This window comes from Bison bison, unplaced genomic scaffold (assembly GCF_000754665.1).
Source record: "Bison bison bison isolate TAMUID 2011002044 unplaced genomic scaffold, Bison_UMD1.0 scf7180017864518, whole genome shotgun sequence".
In the NCBI taxonomy this organism is placed as follows: Eukaryota; Metazoa; Chordata; class Mammalia; order Artiodactyla; family Bovidae; genus Bison; species Bison bison.
This window is the reverse complement of record NW_011495071.1, coordinates 14,658,048-14,664,931: the sequence shown is the minus strand read 5'-3', so window position 1 is coordinate 14,664,931 and position 6,884 is coordinate 14,658,048. Positions and strand designations below refer to the sequence as shown.

The 6,884-nt window shown below is 38.7% G+C and overlaps 1 protein-coding gene across 8 annotated transcripts in view; it reads right to left on the bottom strand.

Moving 5' to 3' along the window:
• The window catches only part of SOX6 (SRY (sex determining region Y)-box 6), a 722,502-nt gene that overhangs the window by 712,885 nt on the left and 2,733 nt on the right, over nt 1–6,884 (bottom strand). Inside the window, exons 1-2 of one of the 8 annotated variants that reach the window (XM_010830547.1) lie at nt 6,080–6,775; nt 5,805–5,933 (exon numbers count right to left, since the gene is read on the bottom strand). The exons of 6 other annotated variants lie outside the window; for them this stretch is intronic. The gene's annotated coding sequence lies outside the window, so the exon portion shown is untranslated. Of the gene's footprint in view, nt 1–5,804; nt 6,776–6,884 lie in introns of those variants that run through there. One more of the 8 variants, XM_010830546.1, reaches the window with a different exon arrangement.

Here is a 6,884-nt window from a genome sequence, read left to right as displayed (position 1 = left end):
CACACACAGCAGCCAGGGAGCAGCACTCCCGCCACAACTAGAAAACAAGCCTGTGCACAGCAACAAAGACCTGACACAGCCAAAACCAAAGAAGTGCTTTTTGTTTAAGTTGCAGAACAGAAAATAACATATTTTTTAAATGCCCTTCAGGATATGCAGAACTTAGTAAGTGCTCAATCATGTTGCCCAATGATCTGTTTGTAAAGTAAAAAAGCAACTATTTGCAACCATGCCTCAGAATGAGTCCCATTTGAAATCTATGCTTGTCATTAAAAAATAATCTGTGTAGGGGAGTTTACGGGAGAAGGGATACACGCATATGTATGGCCGAGTCCCTTTGCTGTTCACCTGAAACTCTCAAAACATTGTTAACTGGTTATATACCCAAATACAAAATAGAAAGTTTAAAAAAAAATAATCTGTGTATATGTTAATCCCAATCTCCCAATTTATACACTACTAATATATAATATAGATAACAAATAAGAACCTACTGTATAGCACAGGGAACCCTATTCAGTACTCTGAAAAGACTACATGGGAATAGAGTCTAAAAAAGAGTGGATATATGTATATGTATAATGGATTTACTTTGCTGCACAATAGAAACTAACACAACCTTGTAAATAACTATACATCAATAAAAATTAATTTTAAAAAATCTGTTGCATTTTTGCTTTTCCACATATTGTGCTTGCGTAGTCATGGAAAGTAAAGCATATTTAACTTTCTTTGTCAAATTTTAAAGGACTACTTTTCAAAGAAGCAAAGAAATTGTGCTCAGTGAAGTCAAAAATCACAAATAGCACTAACGTCCATTTTTGCATTTGAATGGATATATTAAAGATAGACAATTCAATTTGTCTCTTTGAGTAGAAACAACAAATTATTGAACAAAGAAAGGATAATAGATCATTTAAAGATTTATCTTGTGAGATTTTCAGAGAAGAAAGAGATCAAGGGAGAACCTGAAATGAGAGAATACAGAATGTTTGCAGACACTAATACACACATCATATAAAGGATTTTAAATTTACCTTATGTTTATTATGCTTATTTATACATGTCATCATTGAAAAGCATCAAATAAATATATTTAAGTAATTTTGATCCAAAATACTTTAAACATAAAAACTCTTAAAGGATTTCACAATATCATATTAGGCTTCTTCAATACACAGTGCTTCAATTCAGAAAAATCTTTTAATAGCTTTATAGACTAGAAGAGCTTAGTAAGTAAAATATACTAGTGAATTCCTTGCCACATGCATAGAAAGAGAGCAAATACAGCAATAGAAAATCTAGAAAATTACAGAGCAGAAAATTCAGGTTAATTACCAAAGATGCAAATTTTCTAAAATATACACAACATGGGACTACCAATTGTTATACTTTTTTCCCCACTATCTTATCCCCAAATAACTACAGGTTACAATGCTAACCTAGTTCTTTATAATTAAATCCAAATGTCTCCCTATAAATGCAGAGATAACTCTTTAGATAAAGAAAGATTTCTATAGTTTCAAATAATCATTTTTCACTTGCAGTAGAATGAAAGAGAATGCCGTTATGTATTTGCACGCCTTTAAAAGGTAAAGAAGAACATTTCCGAATTCTTTTAATATTCTGAAAAGGACTTTTCCAATATTATGCACTGTACAATATAGTGGGGATTACTAAACATATTGGCATTACAAAACAGAAATAACTGGGCAGTTGATTTTGTGTAGTTTACTAGTTTACAATAGATAACAGCATCTACAATTAACCTCAGGAAATAATTCACATCTTTACTAAAGATGAAAGTTTTTTTGAGTGAATAGTAAAACATGAGTGATATATAAGGGGTCTTAGAGGAGCAAGAAGAGATTCTGAATATAAACAAGCCATCATTCTGGTAAAAGGAAATACAAACAACTAGAATAAAAATAGTTGATGCACAAAAGCCATAATGAGGGGGTAGCTCAAAAAATAACTTCTACTCTGAATGGTTTGGATGAAATACAAATTATCCACAGAAAAGTGTGGACTGGCATAAATGTTTGTACAAAATTATAAGTGTATTTCAAGAAGTATGCAAGAGGCAACCGCCTGCATGATGCACAAGGTCCTGGCAATGCTCTGCTTAAGTGCTAGTGCACAGAGTCCAAACCACTGCATTTTAATTACCATGCAGCCTCAGATATATTGCCTTTGATATGGAAATGTTCTTGTTCTCTCATCTTCACATATGGTCTCATGCACAGAAATCTTTATCTGATTCATGAAAAATAAACTAGAATCCAATCTCAACACCTGACCTCAGTGCTTAGAAGTTTTTTACTAAGCATGGTGTCACTATAAAAAGAATGGCTAATATTAGTGTAAAGTTGGATATTTTGAGCAACGATATGAAGGATTTGCAGTTAAGAACTGAATCGATACTGTTTCTCTGAGGTTTTAGGGTTTTGAGGTCCCTTTTTTTGAGACTACCACAGATTTGAGGAAAAACAGACCAGCAGCCTTTTCCAGAGGAGAGAATACATAGTAAACGTACATGATATTTCATCTTACAATCTACACCTACACTCTCAATTGATATCTTTATCCAAATTATGACAGTGGATATTTAAATCTGAAAAGCTCTATTAAGAACCATAACACAAATTTAAAATTATTTCCAGTTTGACTAAAAGTCTAAACAAAACGATTAGCTGAAAAACTTTTACCCTCTTCCACAGAACAAGAAAAATGAAAACACACTTCATATAAATGTATAATGAGTATATAATGAGAGAATGATTAAAGTTTCTGATATGACTTATCAAAACAATTAGTTTTCAGATCACAGTTGAAGAACCTCAAGCGAAAATGATATGCTATACATTTAAAATGTGCTAACAGTTAATAAAAGCTGCTTTTCATAGACTACACTGGAGTACCAGCTTGTTTTTGTTTTTGTTTTACTTGAGTATGTTGATAGTCAGGGGACAGTCAGTAGAAAATGTGAGGACGGGATAAAGACACAAAATGTTCAATACATTATTTTCATTGTTGGAAAAAAAAATAATAGGGGAGAGTTATATTTCTTAAACAAGAAGCAATCCAAATGCAAAGAGAGTCCATTTTCTGCTCTAAAAAGCAAAACTATTTTTTCATTCTTTTAGCAAGTTTTTATAATAAAATCTGTTCTCATTACATCTCATATACCTTGATAATTCTGAAATAACCTAGATTAACTTTTTTAAAAAACAGTAATATGACCCATCTAACCTCATGACAGCAGATAATACATCCCATCTGCAAATCATCTTGCTGAATGTTATCTGTGTTTTATCATTTCTAGTACCTGTCTGTGCCTGATATGGTACTCTCAGGCACATTAGCTTGATGGAATGTTTCACTTGACTTCAAAAACATCAATTGATATATATGCACCCCTAAACTATATTTAAACAAATAGCTCTTAGAACAACCAAAATTTTAATTGTACTCTACTATACTTATACAGAATGCTGTTTGTAAATAGTGAAAAGGTATATATCAATTATCTCACTAATAAGAGAATACTTTCAAACTTACAGATTTATAACCTAACAATATGGAAAAGTATAGATAATATTAAAAGTAAGGGTTAAAGCCAATGTACATTAAACTTTGTAAAAATAAAATTCATTTACTCCAGTATCTAGTATACTAATTCAAAGAGGATTTTTAAAATGTCACTAGTTTCTTCAATATAAGGTAGATATGTGTAAAAATTTCATCAGTGAGCAATAAACTAATAATTCCTAAAAGAAGTCAAATAGAAACAGCATAAAATCTCAATAATGCCACCAAAACTTATCATTTATGTATTTAAAGCAATATATTGTTAAAGCCTTATAAGAGAAAGATTTGCTAAATAAGTTAACATTTTAAATATGTGCTTTTCCCTTACTAAGAAAAAATATCTTTCTACTGCTAATGAAAAAATGTCCAGCAGACAATATGAATGTCATTTCTTCTAGATATTCAGTTACTGAATCCATTACAGAATCAACTTAAGATATAGATATTGATAGTGCTTTATTAATTTTTTTGCATCTACCTTTCTTTGTAGTATAATGTTGGGCACTGTGCTTACACAGTATACTCTTACAGGAGCTTGTATCATGCTCCGTAATAATAAATTTGCAATTTATTTTGCATTTTCAAGAATACATATATACCAAGAGAAAGTTCCTTCTTATTACTTCCAAAATAAAAATTAAGAACAACAATAAATACAATAAACAATATTTAGTTTTGCCACTATAAAAAGAATATGGTAGGAGAACCGAGGAAAAAGGAGGTGGCAGTGATACAAGAAAAGCAACAGAAGATACTAGTTTGCCAGAGGAATTAATGACCTAGCACTTGTCTAGATCCTGGTCACTTACTGCCCTTGGTCATAAGCTAGATCTAATATGTGTAGTGCACACTTACTTGCTTTCAGAGTCTAAAGGATTTTGTGGTTTTTTTGGTTAGTGTTTGTTGTTCTTGTTTTAGAATGGGACACTCTCTCTTGATTTAAGAGGTTTTCAAAAATGCAGGAGAAAGAAATTTACATGCCATTTGGCCTACTGCCCATGCACTTACATATGTGTATTCAGGAAGATACACTCAAATATACATGGATAATATATTTATGGTCTGGTACAGTAAAAAAAAATCAGTCATAACTTTTTCCCTGCTGTAATAAAATAAAGTATTTCATTGATTCAATCAAAAGCAAATGCAACTAAATAACCCACGTCCCCACCATCTAGAAGAAAAGCGCACCCTTGCTGCCATAGACAAGCTAACTCTATCCCACTGAATTAGTGGAAGGTTTAAGATGTTTGCTTGTTTGTTTTCAAGTAAAGAGAATCTTCTAGTAGGTATCAGGAATATCTGAGTGGCTTAGAAACAAGGGAAGAAGGGAGAGTGATGAAAGTGTCTAACGCTGAGTGTTGAATTCCATGGTTATTGCACAGGGTGATAGGGGGAAGCTCATGTTCATGACTGCAGACATCTGGTCTCTTCCAGAGAGTGCAGACTAAAGTTGACCTGAAGCTGGGGTCTAGAAACCTAGGCAGGAAGCTCAAGCACCAATCTGGGTACAAACAGAACAGGGCACTGCTCCTAAAAACCCCAAGCTGAACAAGAGTGAAACAGGGAGAGAGCAGATATTTACAGGTTCGCCCGCACAGTGAACACTAGCAGCCCCAAGTGGCTAGGCCTGGAGCGGGGGGGAAGAGAAACTGCAATCAGAGCGCATACAGCAATTTGCTGAGACCTCTGGGGCGGGTGCGGGAGGAAGCATAGAACAGGTGAACAATCCAACTAGAAACTGAAGCCCCTAACCAAGCCAGGATACAACGCCAAGTCTGCGCTAGTCCTACTGGGATAGTGCAGACTGAAGGGCACTAGCAGCCCTCCCCCATGGGCGGAGTGTGTAGAGAAGGTGTAGTGCCAGATTTACTCTGCATCCCCTTTCCTCGTTCAGCACTCACCCTGCCGCTTGTCGGGTTTGCCTATCTAACCAGAAGTCTGCCCTCAGCCGAAAACTAGAGAAGAAACAAGAAGTGGAGAGAGAGAGAGAAAGACAAGACTACACTGTCACAGTCTTCTCTAGTGCCAGGGCCTCCCGAAGGCTGTCCTGGTTGGTTCGACCCTCCCACGGGAATCCTGTAGCCTGGAACGGTGCTGAGTGGACCAGCTCCGCCAAGCCCGTGCCTGTGGGCCTCCGGGACGAGGTGCTGAGTGCGCAGGCTAATTATACATGTGGCATTTGGGCAGCCGACTGTCCAGTGACACCTTACCTTATGAGGAAACGTCAACCTCAGCAACTGTTCAAAACAAAATGCCATCGCAGGATCAGCTTCGCCGGCTCTTGGCCGGTTCGGGATTGCTTTTCCCACAGATTTTCTCACTTAGCGCAAGAATGTGGCCTGCGGAGGCCAGTCGTAAGCTGGGCGGACCGGGGGAGAGGGAGGGGGCAGGCGGGGCGGTCCTTGCCAGGTGTCCATCCTGTCCCCCCTCGCCATGGACCAGCTCTCGGACCCGACCACTTGACCTTTTTATTCACCAAACTCACCTCCTAGAAATAGACTGGGCGGGGCTGTGTCTGTTCTCCTCGGGACCCGGGGAGAAACCTAGGCATGTGACTATACAGGGCAGAAGGGAGGAGACCCTAGGGAGGCAGGGAGAGGGGGCACTCTCACATCCCGACTCCACTGGGTTGTTGGCTGGGCCGCCCGGCCAGAGCCAAAAGCCCAGCCAGCCGCAAGAGTGCGCGCCGGGGTCAAGCGCCCCGGACACGGACGTCATCCCAGTGCCCCATTGAGTGTGACGGGAGGTCCGGAGCCCAGCCCAGCTTGCCGCAGCAACGGCTTTGGGCCATCTCGAGACCGAAACTTCAAGTTCAGCCCTCCGAAGAGGTCACACACAGAGAAGCAGCCGGGGACAACCCATCTCGCTAACAGCCCATCCCGCCAGCAAAGTCGAAGACTAATTTTTGGTCCCCAAATAGGGGCAACATTCAATATCTGGCAGTTCATACAAACGTTTTCAAACTTGGTCAGCCTGAGAGCTTAAAAAAAAAAAAAAAAAAAAAACAGCCTCAAAACACTCCAGCAACAACCACCTTTTATCTGTTCCAAACACACCAATTCTCTTTTTATCTTAAAGCTGCGCGGAGCGCCCGGGAAATAGCCCAGGAAACGGAGCTAATCTGTCCTCCGCAGCCCCGCTCTGGGCGCCCGAGCAACCCCGGCAACCTTTGCACAAGCCTCTTCCCTTTTCTGCCCGGCCCTTTAAGGAGAAGAAAGCAGCTCCCTCTGGGAGCGGTCAGGCTCGGGCTGGGCCCCGGGCGGGTGGCAGCACCGCCCCCGGGCCTGGGC